At 45.9% G+C, this 12,943-nt stretch overlaps 1 protein-coding gene across 4 annotated transcripts in view; it reads left to right on the top strand.

Moving 5' to 3' along the window:
• The window catches only part of APPBP2 (amyloid beta precursor protein binding protein 2), a 1,587,742-nt gene that overhangs the window by 898,625 nt on the left and 676,174 nt on the right, over positions 1-12,943 (top strand). The window lies entirely within an intron of this gene.

Genomic DNA, 12,943 nt, shown 5'->3' with positions numbered 1-12,943 from the left:
GAGCTGGGTTTTTCACTCAACCTCAAGAAGTCGCAGCTGCAGCCCACGCAGAGACTGACCACCTTGGGTCTCATTTGGCACACATGCTCCGAGTTTTTCCCTCGGAGGACAAGATCACGGCCCTCAAGAGGGCCACTGCGCACTTCCTCAGCGCAGTTGAGCAATTCCTCAGAATTGACCTTGGCCTGGTGATACCAACACCTACCAGGTCTCATGGCAGCAGTCCTCTTGGCCTCCCCCACAAGAGACTTAGTATGAGGAGGATACAGCTGCACTTTGCAGCCTCTTGGAACCAGGAGCAAGGCTCTCAGTCGGAGATGATCAACGTTCCTCCATCACTTCACCCAGCCCTCACATGGTGGTCCAGGGACTGCAACCTTCGGCTGGGCAAGCCTTTCTTGCAACCTACCCCGCAGATCACCATCATCACAGACTCCTCTCTCGAGGCTTGGGGGGCCTCCCTGGACAACCACTGCGTCCATGGCACCTGGACCCGGCAGGAGTACCACATCAATTGGCTGAAGACTATCTGGCCTGCGCTCAGAGCCTTCCTTCCGGTTATTTAGGGCAAGGTCGTCCTCATTCAGACAGACAACTCGACCAGCATGTTCTATGTCAACAAGCAGGGAGGTTCCAGATCTCCCCCCCCCCCCCCCCACCCTCCCTCCCACTGTGCAGCTTCGCAGTCAGCATGTGGGAATGGGCCCTGCAATACATCTACCACACTGCTGTCCACCTGCCAGGGGAATCAAACCTGGAAGCAGACAGGCTCAGCAGATTGGTTCAGACAACTACGAGTGGCAGTTGAAAGACCTAGTACTGCAGGAGATCTTCTACAAATGGAGACACCGCCAGGTGGACCTCTTTGCCTCCTGGGACAACAGGAAGTGCCAACTGGGCGATGCATTCCAGATTCGGTGGGACGGAATGACGGCATACGCCTTTCCACGCACGCAATTAATATACAGGGTGATATGCAAGATCAAGGAGACTCGCCACCTCTGCATCGTTCCAATAGCACTGTGGTGGCCAGCCAGGCCATGGTTCTCGGAGCTGCTCAGCCTCTCAGAGAGGCCTCCCATTTGCCTTCTGACGGGCCCAGCACATCTTCTGGTGCAGCAGGGGGAAGGGTCATGCACCCCGCTTCACAGAAACTAGCCCTCACAGCGTGGTTCCTGAACAGGTCCCGCTAGGTCACCCTCTGCTTTTCCCAGGCTAATCTAGAGGCCATACAGGGCGCCAGGAGCAAGTCTACCAGGGCCCAGTACAAGAGCAAGTGGACTAGGTTCTGCCAATGGGCAGACTCTAAGGGTATCAGCCCCCTTGCATACACCCTGGACGACGTGCTCTCCTTCTCGGCGCACCTCGCCCATTCAGGCGTGCAGGTAGACACTTGCCGCACCTACCTGGCAGCCATTGGGGCTTACAGAAACTCTGAGGAGGAGATTTTTTCCTCTTCCAATCCGATTGTTAAGAAGAATTTGACGGCAAACCATTTGAAACAATGGCGTCTGCGGACATCCGGCTCGTCGCCATTAACACAGCCTTGTTAGTTGGCCTCATCTTGGCTCGGTGAATCCAGGCTCTGATCGCCTCAGAGTCATATACTACGTTTCACAAGGATAAGGTAGTCCTGCGGATGCACCCTGCGTTCTTGCCCAAGATGCCTTCCGCATTCCATCTGAATGAAGAAATAGTGCTACCTATGTTTTTTGCTGAGCCCAAAGACGAGGCACAGAGTTCTGCACTGCCTTGATGTCGGCTGTGCCCTGAAATTTTACTTGGACAGGACCAACGGCTTCCTCAAGTCAGACGCACTTTTTGTCACCCTGGGCAGATCAAGTCCAGGGCATCAGGCCTCCAAGGCCTCCATAGCCTGTTGGATGGTCTCGGCCATCGAAGAAGCTTACGAGGGACAGCACAAGCCACTTCCGGGCAACATGCATGCCGACGCAGTCAGGGCCAAGGCAACGGCCATCGCTTTCCAGCGGCATGTCCCCTTGCAAGTCATAAGCATGGGGGCCACATTGGCCAACCCTTTGGCTTTCTGCAAGCACTACTGTTTGGATGCCAGTTCTAGATCCGACGCGGCTTTCGGACAGGCGGTTCTTAGAAACCGGTTTGCTTAAGGAGGGTCTCCTCTCCACCCTGGGGCTACGCTCAGTTGTAATCGCCCATGCAGTATGGAGGAAAGGGGATGGGACGTAAGAGTAATTATAAGTTACTCACCGTAGTGACTAACGCTTAGTCCCCTTTCTTCCATACGTCCCACCAGTTTCAACCCCTAATAAAGCTGGTTTCATTAGGCAATGTTAATCTATTTTCGACACGTCTATGGGGACTGGGTGTGGCACTGGAGGGCGGATTCAGGGCAGCGCATGCTCCCAGGGCCCCACCCCAGCACACCTCTAAATTTAAAGGGGAAGAAGGGTTTTTTCTGGTGAAAAAGGTTCCGTCTCCCGTCCCTTGGTAGGGACACCCATGCAGTATGCAGTATGGAGGAAAGGGGACTAAGGACCAAGAGTACGTTAGTCACTAGGGTGAGTAGCTTATAATTTTATCTGCATGGATGTAATTGCAAGCCATGCCATGGATAAAAGCCTCTGAAACAGAATGTATTTCTCTGAAGCCTTTCAAAAATAGAAAAGGCACACTGTGATAAAAGGAATGGTTCATTTCCATTGAGCTTCTGCTGTGTTACTGCTCATGGAGCAAACCGAACTGTGGGTATTTATTTTCCTAGCATTTTAGGTTTCTATAATTAATAAGATTGAAAACTAAGTTGCAATTGAGAATTAAAATTTTGTAACAAATTATGCTTCTTTTCCAGTGAAAGCAAACCAGTATTTCACGGTTGTATTTCTTAGAGTTCCTGTGCTGTGTGCATAATCATGCGGCGGCAAATAATTTTTACACTTTTAATTTACACTCTAATTATAAAAACTGTGTAAAATGAGGACTATGCACAGTCTAGTTTACATCCATTCAACCTCGCAGTCAATGGGGTGCATTACTATAAATGTTCAGTGGCAGCAGAGTCTTTGCTCAAGGGTGAGTGATTGTCATTACACCAATCACAGGTGTTCTAGCCTCTCAAATCTTCAAGACTACAATTAAAAGTGCAAGTCAAAAACAAACAAATGAATTACATTTGTAATTGAAATAGAAACTCGGCAAAAACCTGTCCCTGTGATAATCCAGATAGGTATTTAACTTTATGTAGCGCTTCATACATGGTTCATCCAACATCTAGGCATTGTGATTATTATAACTCAGTCGATTCTCAGTTAAATGACCTCTGAAGGATGTTGGCCAATAAGATAGCTCAGCCGGTTGAGCACTCGTTGCTGCAATCTGTATCTGAGCTGTAGGTTGCAGGTTCGAATCCCGGCAGGGCCAACTGTCTTTCATCCTTTCGAAGTCGATAAAGGAGTACCGACTTCGGTTTGGTGATAATTGTGATAAATATGTTCTATGTACAGTGCTTTGCTAAAAGCGCTATATATAACCATTTGACCATGAGATTAGATATAGAATTTAGCATGGAGTTCTTTCCTCCCTGCACTGTTGTATCATAACATTGACATACCATTAGGTAGTAATAGCTCCAGGCATTAAGGACGTTCATTAAGCATCAAAAGACAATTCTGCTATCGAACCTCAAAACACACAATGCAATTCATGTTTGCTTTACTATGTAATTGGCTAAGTTTTTGTGTTCAACATTTAAATATATACAGGAGTATACAAAATGGCCCGACCTTTAAGAAATAATGAAAGGTGTATTCTGTCAAAATACAGAAAGCTGCCGCATAGTAATGATTTCCATACAGTTTTTGCACACGTCGGCTGGATGTCGCATCAATTTTACTCTTGCAATAGAGAAGTCATTTTTACTCTTAAAATCGCATTTACTCTCAAAGTTTAAAAAAGGGGAGTAAAATATTCCCACCTCAAAATCTTATCTGGAGCACTCGATACACACGTATAGAAAAGAAGCATAAACCAGACCCACCTGATCCCCCCCCTTTACATAAGAGAACATCAAAGGTAGACAACCATGTAAGTACTGCAGCAAGGAAAAGGGGATTTGCTCTTCTGTCAATCAGTGTGGACCCACCTGACAAAGACGCATGTTTTATACTTTTGAGAGAAAGATTGGCACATAACCAGCTTATGAAATGTGAATTGCTAATGCTACACCCCTCATGGCATGATATTACATGGATCAGTGGCTGGAGCATATCACTGAGGATGTACCAGAAACACCATGATTAAAGTAATTATAGAGGTTAAACATTCAGCAAATCCCTTTATTTAAAACTCCCTGGATGCAGCGTATCGGTCTGGAAGAATAGTAGCAGGGTCTTGGCTATTAGAGGTCAGGTTTTAAACCTGAAACAGGTTTTGTTTACTGGACTAACCGGTTGATGAGTCCTTATTTAGTTAAGTTGTTGATGAGGCTTTGGAAAAAGCTCAAAAAGAGCTTAGACTTTTAAGGGTTTGGGTCACATTACTAGTAAACCTTTTCAACAGAGGCCTTTTGCCGGTAGGCTATCCTTTCAAGCCCAACCATTTAGTCATCCAGCGGTGTAAACACCAGCTGTTTGCAAGGGAACTTGATTTAGCTGGGTTCCTTTTCATAAGGAGCACAATATTTTGCAGCCCATCGCCAATCATATATAGGCAGGGCATGCAGGAGAAGACCAGCCCATGAAGGGGCAGCCATGGCCACAACATTATTCCCCAGTGGTGGTCCCCTTCCATAAAGCCTGCTAAACGGGGGGTCACATAACATCACACTCATGGTAGAGGATAACTTCTGACAAGTGGCTGTAAATTAAAGTCAAGAAGAGGTACTTTATCGATCTTTCAAAGCCGCGCAATCGGCCACCAAGAACAAAATAAACTGTAACCCAGAAACCTCTACTCCAAGAAGAGATCCAAGCACTCTTCTTGACGGGAATGATGGAGCAAGTTCTGCCCAATCAGGTACGCGCTGGAATTTACTCAATATAATTTCTTGTACCTAAAAAAGACAAATACAAAATGCCTGCTCTAGGCTTGCACACAGATGAGCAAAACTTAAACTTCAGGTTGACCCTTTTGCAAGAAGTTATGCCCCACCTAAAGAAAGGTGGTTACATGCCCACATTGTATATTAAAAATGCATTTTTCAAAATGGAGCATAGACCTTTCCAATTCAAGATCCTCCCTTTTGGAATTGCCTGGGCACCACGTTGATTCACCAAGGTGCTTGCAGTTGTAATGCATCTACGTCTCACAGCAATTCCAGTCTACTCTTAACTGGCTGAGAACAGGTAAAAGTGCAGAGGAGTGTCTACATCACACACAGGAAACTGTACACTTAATCCACACCCTGAGATTCTCTGATTCAATGAGAAAAAGTCCTCCCTTTTACCAAGTCAAAAGAAGTCTTCTCTGGGAACAGTTCTAGACACTCAGAGTGCAATAGCCTATCCAACTCTAGAAAATGTACAAGCGTTGAAAGCACAAATCCCATGTTATGCAGCAGGCAGACTGTTAACGGTCAGAAAGTTAATGAAACCTTTAGGGGATGATAGTGTAGTGCCTTTTTATAATTCTGTATGCCCAGCTCATAAGCACCCAACAGTGGCAATAGTTTCAAAAGTCAGGTGAGTGGAGTGATCTAATGGTGGCCTTGCAAGAAATGGTGAAAGGTCTGTTCAATAGACGATGTTAAATCAATAGAGAATATGTTAAAGGGAAAAACGTTCACTACACCGCCAGCACAAACTACAATAACAGATGCATCTCCAACAGGTTGGGGGGCACATTGCCAACATCTTACCTCCCATCGGAGGTGGACAGACATACAAACAAAACGTCACATAAACTAATTGAAATTGCTATCTATCAAGAAGGCACTTTAATCATTTTTAAATATTCTAACAGGAAAAAGCATCCTTATGAATAGCGACAACGCAGCAGCCAGGTTCTACATCAACAACAAAAAAGGCGACACACACTCAAAGGATCTGTCAGGACTTGCTCAGAAAATTTGTCACTGGTGCATCCAAAGAAACATTTTGGTCCAAGTGCATCCTGTTCCAGGGAGAAAGAACCATCTGGCAGGTACTTAATGCCGAGTTCTGATAACTCATGTGGGCAAGCCAACTGTGGTCTCTCACCTCTGATACTGCCACCCATATGTTTCTCCGTCCACTAATCGAACTCCCTCCAATACACCATATTCTCACACAAAAGCAAAGACAAATAACATGCTGATCCTCAGAAAACTAACTGAGCAGCCTACCTCATAGAATGTATACACTTAAAATTGCCCATAATGTGTATGAATATATTGCATGAAGCAAGAAATCCTAACACCATTCATTACAAATATTTTCCAACTGTTGAAATATCAATCTGGAGTAACTAGAAACCTATCACTCTGATCGATTGTTCAGTATCGGAGGTAGCCATCTACCTGTGATACATGTTGAACTCAGTTCAAAGTACATTTTGTAGCCTTAGCTGCTTACTCCATATCACAGTATAATATATCATGGTAGAAACTACCAGTAGTTAAGGCCTTCATGGAAGGAATCAAACAGATATGCCATCCAGGTGCTCATCCCCCACCACTCCTGGAACACATTCCACATGCATTCATAGTTTGCCATCTGGCAGTTGGCTCAGAGTATTGTCTTGCTTTTTCGAGCAGCAAAAACAGGGTGTCGACAGAGGCGTTCCTGTCACTATCGCTATCCTATGCGTAGAGGGACCCATGATCCTTCATAGGCCAATTGTTTTTTTTCCACCATCCGTTGGCTAAAAGTTTGAGGAGTGGAAGCAGACTTTACTGTTTAACTCCAGATCTTTTTCTAGTGCTCTTAACGGCAAACACTGGCAAGAAGCAGTAGAGAATCAAGGTAGTTGGTACACCGCCACTGGGGCTTACAGTAGGTAGAGTGTAGTGGCACTTTTCACTATTTTTAGGGTCGTAAAGAATGTCTCTACTCCATTCCCTCTCATATCCCAGGGCTGTACTTGGTTGACAAAACCCTAATTTCGACTGCCTCATTTAAATTCTTTCTTGGGTGCAACTCGAAATTACTTTGGAATGCTTTCACAAAGTGTGCAACTGCCTGAAAAAGTTTCTTGCCAAGGATCGGTGCTATGCTTCCAAGAAATGCGGACCCAAAACCTTTAAGGAGTGTTGTCAAAAGGACCTGGCAGCATTTGGCAATCTAATCAGAATCTGCCTAGGGCGAGACTGTTGCTTTGGTGCAGGTTATCGACAGCATGTGATAATTCTTCCGATTGGCTACAAGTGGAGGCACCTGCAGGTAAGGCATTGCAGCAGGCCCCTGTTAGGGAGAATTCTCCTTCTAGGGCTAACTTCCCTAACCTAGTGAGTCCCCCAGCAGTTTTGCTGGATTTCTGGAGTTTATTTTTTTCCACCTGGTAAGTGTACATCCTTTTTCCACTCTTACCTGTGTTTTGGCCTATGTGTTGTTACTCATTGTGTGATCTTGGACACTGGAGCACGCCACTCCAAGTGCCCCTGTTCTTGTATGGGTTACACAGCACCTTTAGTGTAGTAACCCAGGGTTGTCTTTTAGACTTCCCTCTGACTCCATTTCGTTGGGGCGGACTACTGTCCCCCAGAGAAAGGTAAACTTACCATTTACTTTACATAGTCATTTTTTACCACAGACCCAGTACACCCCATCGTACATGGAGTACTGGAAAGAGCTAATCTGTACCCCTTTTCTGTCTGTACCTCCGTGAGCATTGTTTTGCTCTTTTAACATTTAGACTTGGCTGGTGGCAGTGGTATCTACCCTAACTTTTCTACCGCGATTATATTAGATAAATGTGGTACTGTTCTTGGCTATTATATTAGCCTCGAACATAAACCCGCTTGACCAAATAGTCTTTCTTTTGGCTCCGGTTGGGTTTATTTGCCATTTATTTGTCCTTCAAGTCCTTATTGTGTTTTACTTTGCGCGGCAAACTAGGTTCTCCTTCTTTGTTCACCGTCTTTTGGTGGGCTTCTGCAGAGAAGCCCTCCGCTTACCGCCTGGGTGTCTAGGTGGGCTGAATGTGAGGGAGGGGTGTAGTCACCCCCTGCACAGGGTATCTTAGGAAAACCCAAGTCGCACTTTGCCATGATTGCCTGAGGTGGTTGACCCGGCCGGACAACCCCCCTGCTGCGTGATTGACAGCCAGGTTGTGTGAATGGGAGTTTTGCACATAAAAGGCAGGTCTCTTGGGCTTGAAGTCCGAGTCCCCTCTGGAACTACAAGGAACCGAAGAGAAGTGGAGAGAACGACGACTGCTGCAACTACCCCGTCCCGGTGAAGCCCTGCTGCAGTCCTGAGCTATCTTCAAACACAGCATACTTACCTTGAGACTTGCTGTACAAAGTGAATTGGTTAGTTGTAGTATATTTGTGTGCTTTTGTTTAAAGTTTAATGGAGGTGTTGTGTTTATAACTGATGGTTTAAAAATAAATGTACTTATATTTTTTACCTGAAACCTTGAGTCCGTGTTTGTTTGAGTCAAAGTAATTGTGGTCCCTTTGTGTCAACTCTGCTACTGCTCATATACTCTTGAGATAAGCCTGGCTGCTCTGCTACTGCTACCATATATAACTTAGTAGTACGGGCTTGTACCAAAGGTAAAACTTGTATTGCCACCTGTAGTTTTAATCAGGTGTAGTGGTCCCTAAGGCCACTGCACAGGATTCTGCCTAACAGCCCCCAACTTCAAAAGCTCAGCGTCTCTTAACATAAAGGAGAAGTTCTCTGGTGACCGAGAGGCTTGAGGGTCCCCATAAGTCCAAAGATCAACTCCCACATAAAGGCAGTTGTTCAAAGAGTGCCAAACATTCTAGGTCGTCTCCGAATCAATATAGCCAGGCCGTCCCAGGCGTCAAGTGTGTGAAGCGCCGACAAAGACAAAAATGCACCCTAACGATTTCACGCCCTACCCACAAACAAGACGAGCCAGAGAAAGGGCACCCAAAGAAAACAGCAACTACCCCACAAGATACACAAACAGAAAAAACACCTACACCAAGGGAAGACCTACGCTACCCTCGGTCGGGCAACATATAGACCACCTTGAATTCCCCGAATTGGAGGAGTTAGGCGGGGTTGATAGCAGATTGTGGTTGAACTCCCAACTCCCACTCATGCACCTGTTATATTGATGCCAACTTCTCAAGGTTGAAAGGGTTGGAGTATTAAAGACTTTAAAGAGACTATGACCAAAACTGTTACATTTATGGAGGATAATGAACATAGAAGGCAATAAAGACGCTTGGAAGCAGCCACTGATGAGTCGCACATTAAAGCTAAAATAATAGCAGACCCTTATCCTGAAATTTAAGGAGACCCATGCGCTCTCTCTCTCCTTGCTCCACTAGCATGAGATTCTCTTCCCCAAGACATCAGAGAAACAGTCCAAACCAATTTGTTCGAAACCAAACTAAAAGCCTACCTCATTGCCTCTGAGTTAGCCTCTTAACCTACCTCTCATTTTCCTTCTTGCTAACATTATTCCCTGTCGTTTTAACCCTCCTCTGGCCTTCACCTTCTCTAGCTTTTCATCCATCATGGTAGCATCCCTAAAACAGTTGGCCGTAACACCCATCTGCTCTTAAAAATGTCTGAAACCCTAAGCTGGCAATGAATACCTACATCCAGATGACTATTACATTTCTTTCTCGAGACAAGGAAGACCCACCTGTAACTTCCTCGTAAACAGGACCACTTCGAAAGTACTGCCGTACTTAAGAGGGCACTGAACGCTTCAGTATAGAGACACCGGAGTCTGATGAGGACATTGTCTTGATAGATGTTCTGGGGGAAAAGAAGCAAGTGCACTATTGCTCCCACTATTAAAGTCTGTTAAAAAGCATATTACAGCATCTTTAATCAAGCCAGTCACAACAAAGCTGGTTAATCCCTGGATTGAGAAACAATATAATCCTTAACCAGGTGACCCAAAGTACATAACTGTGTAACCAGGCATCTGATTCACTTGTGGTTTCAGCAGCTTGGAAGTGGGCCATGCACCATTTTCAAATACAGAACACGCACACACCCCATATAAAGAAAGTAGGTGAATATATTAGTTTGTAATTTTTGGTTATGTTACCCCAGTTACCTTGGCGCAGGATAAGGCGGTTGCCAGATGGTATGTTAATACCCAAGATAAGGTCTCCAATAATTCAGGACACAGTTGTAGGCTTGAGGTTGGTCGATTTTAATGGTTTGTTGGTTTAGTTACGATATTTGCCATCGTTTAGCAGACATGGTTGTGCACATTAGGATATACACATTATGCTGTTTGCATGTCTAGAGTGCCAACGCGTATTTCGACCTAGGGTCCTTCTCAAGACGTGAAGCAGGGGCCGGATAGGTCCTGAGTGTGGAGGTCTGGCGTGGCTCACAGCGATCGTCTGGGCCCTGCTTCACATACACATACCATCTGGCAACAGCCTTATCCAGCGTCTAGGTAACCGGGGTATCATAACCAAAACTTACAATTCCTAAACCCTTGGGACTTCAGGAGCACTGTCACACTGGAAACCCAACTACAGGCTGCAGGAAACAACCCAGATTTAGAGAGACAAATACAGATCAGCACAGTGATCCACAGTTCCCCTAAGCTCCTAAACCTCCAGATTGACTATATTAGTTTGGCTGAAAGATAGCCACTTTGGCAGCATCTAATGTGCATATTGCTTATGCCTGAACTCATGGCGAGGTACAACAGAGACCCAGGGTAGCGATATGGAGGCTTTAGGCAAGGATATTCCAGTTGAACTTCAACATGCCTTTCAAAAGATACAGAATGCTAATTAAGTAATAAAGAACACCCTGGATATAGCTGACTCTTTGGGCCAGCAGGGGCAATTATCATTGTAGAAACCTGTGTAGTTCCCTCTGGGACCACTGCAAAAGATTTAGGACTACAGGTGTTTGACAGTAAACCCACTTGGTAGCAGTCTGTACCACACAGATTCACTTGGTAGCTGTGGCTGAGCAGTCAGACTTCCCTCAAGAAGAGTTAGGCAGTATACAGAGTATTCACAATAGGTCAAGAGAACACAGTAGAACAGTAAACACTGACCAGGGCTTGGTGTAAAAGAGATATAATTATTTAAAACCACATCTAGAAAAACACACAGGCACTAATAGTAAGCAATTCAAAAACACGGTCACTAAAAAGATATACACTCCCTTAAAAGAATATTAGACAAGTCTTAAGTAAAGCCCCACTTATTTTCAGACAGCGGTGAGCGCTTAACATAGATGGCACTCTAATAGTTCGTTTTAAAAAGGGAGCGAAAAGCAGAGAACAAGTTGAAACAGATCCTAACACATTTACCAGAACATAACAAGAGAGGAAGGCAAAGTAAAACCGTGAAGTTAAAGTTCAAGAGGCCGGATCCACTTTCAGAGGATCCAAACGAAATGTGTCCAAGGTCACACGGTTGCAGTGCACAAAAGTCTTGTAAAGGTTCAAAAAGGAGTCGGACCACAGAAAGGGACCAGTTAGAGGGTCAAGGCGGCAAGCCCAGAAGGTTAAGGGGTTATTATTACCTTGTAGCAATCTTTAGAAAGGGAGGCCTGGCGGACACAGTACCTTAAAGTGGTGAGAAGGCTCCAGCGGGGGCAGTTCCTGGCAGCGGTTGCAAGTCAGTGCTTCGTCCGGGGGAAATGAGGATCTCGTTGTGGAGGAAGACAGGAGTCTGTTGCACTGCCAGGGAAGAAACCAGCTGCGGAGTTTCTCAGGTACAAGGAGCGGTCCGGTGATTCGCGGTTCAGTGGTGAGTGGCTATCCGGCTGCCGGGGTGCTTGGCACGGGCAGTTCGACCACAAACCGGGCTGGGGTGCGAAGAAAGAAAGGTAAACTGGTTGTGCCCACCAGTCAGGGGAAGAAGCCTCTCCAGCCTGGAGATCTTCTCTGTCGTCGGGAAGTGGTGAGTCGGTTCTGCAGGGCTCCACCGGTGGTGTCGTCGTAGTAGGTCGGCTCAGCTTCTCCCTCGTCTGATTCTCAGGTCCTGTGGCGACTTCTGAAGTTCCAGTCCCTAAAGCCCTGCTTTTATGCAGAAAACCCCCATTCACTCAGCCTAGCTGTCACTCAAACATGCTAAGTGGTGAGCCGGCCGGCTCACCACTTGGGCCAATCACACAAGAGCGCGACTTGAGTTACCAAGGTAACTCAGTCCAGGGTGCCTAAACCCCCTCCCACACCCCCTGTGGTACCCAGACAGAGTGCAATCACTTTTGGAGGCTTCTGTGGAGAAGCCCGCTAAAAAGTGGAACAAAGGGCTCGACTTGGGTTGGAGTCACAGAAGAGAACACAAACGCCATTTTAGAATCGAGTCTTGGCAAAAAATGCCAACCGGAGAATTAATATTAATTAAATAAACCAGCGGTATGTTCGAGGCTATGAGAATTAAATAATTAAAGTTGGTAGCCTCGAACAAGGGGAAAATCCCATAGGAAAATATTCCCGGTCGAATATAACAAGTAGTTTCCACTGCCACCAGCCAAAACTCGATCAGGGGGGACGAAGACGTGCCCCCTCGACTAACAGACCCCGGGGCAATCGAATTGCCCTGACCAGTACGTCCACAATATGATGGTTTGTACTGGTTTCTGTTAATAATCTGGGACTAGCAAAGCCAATGGTGACTTTACATGCCCTGGGAGACAGTAGTCAGTCCCAGGGTATGGAGTCTATGGTGGGGTGTCACTATGACACCCCTGTGTCACTGCACGTAGGGTGCTGTATAACACACATCGTAAAAACACATGAGACCCTATGGAGTAAAGGACCCCATAGCCCATAAAACACATTCACAGTCAAAGGAATACCATAAATCATGTCCAAGAGTGGGAGGAAAAGAGTCTCACTCTTGGCAGGAGGAAAA

The sequence above is a fragment of the Ambystoma mexicanum genome, chromosome 9 (assembly GCF_040938575.1).
Source record: "Ambystoma mexicanum isolate Mex_15411 chromosome 9, UKY_AmexF1_1, whole genome shotgun sequence".
NCBI classification, from domain to species: Eukaryota; Metazoa; Chordata; class Amphibia; order Caudata; family Ambystomatidae; genus Ambystoma; species Ambystoma mexicanum.
Note: the sequence above shows the minus strand (reverse complement) of the source record. Positions and strands in the feature narration are given on the sequence as shown.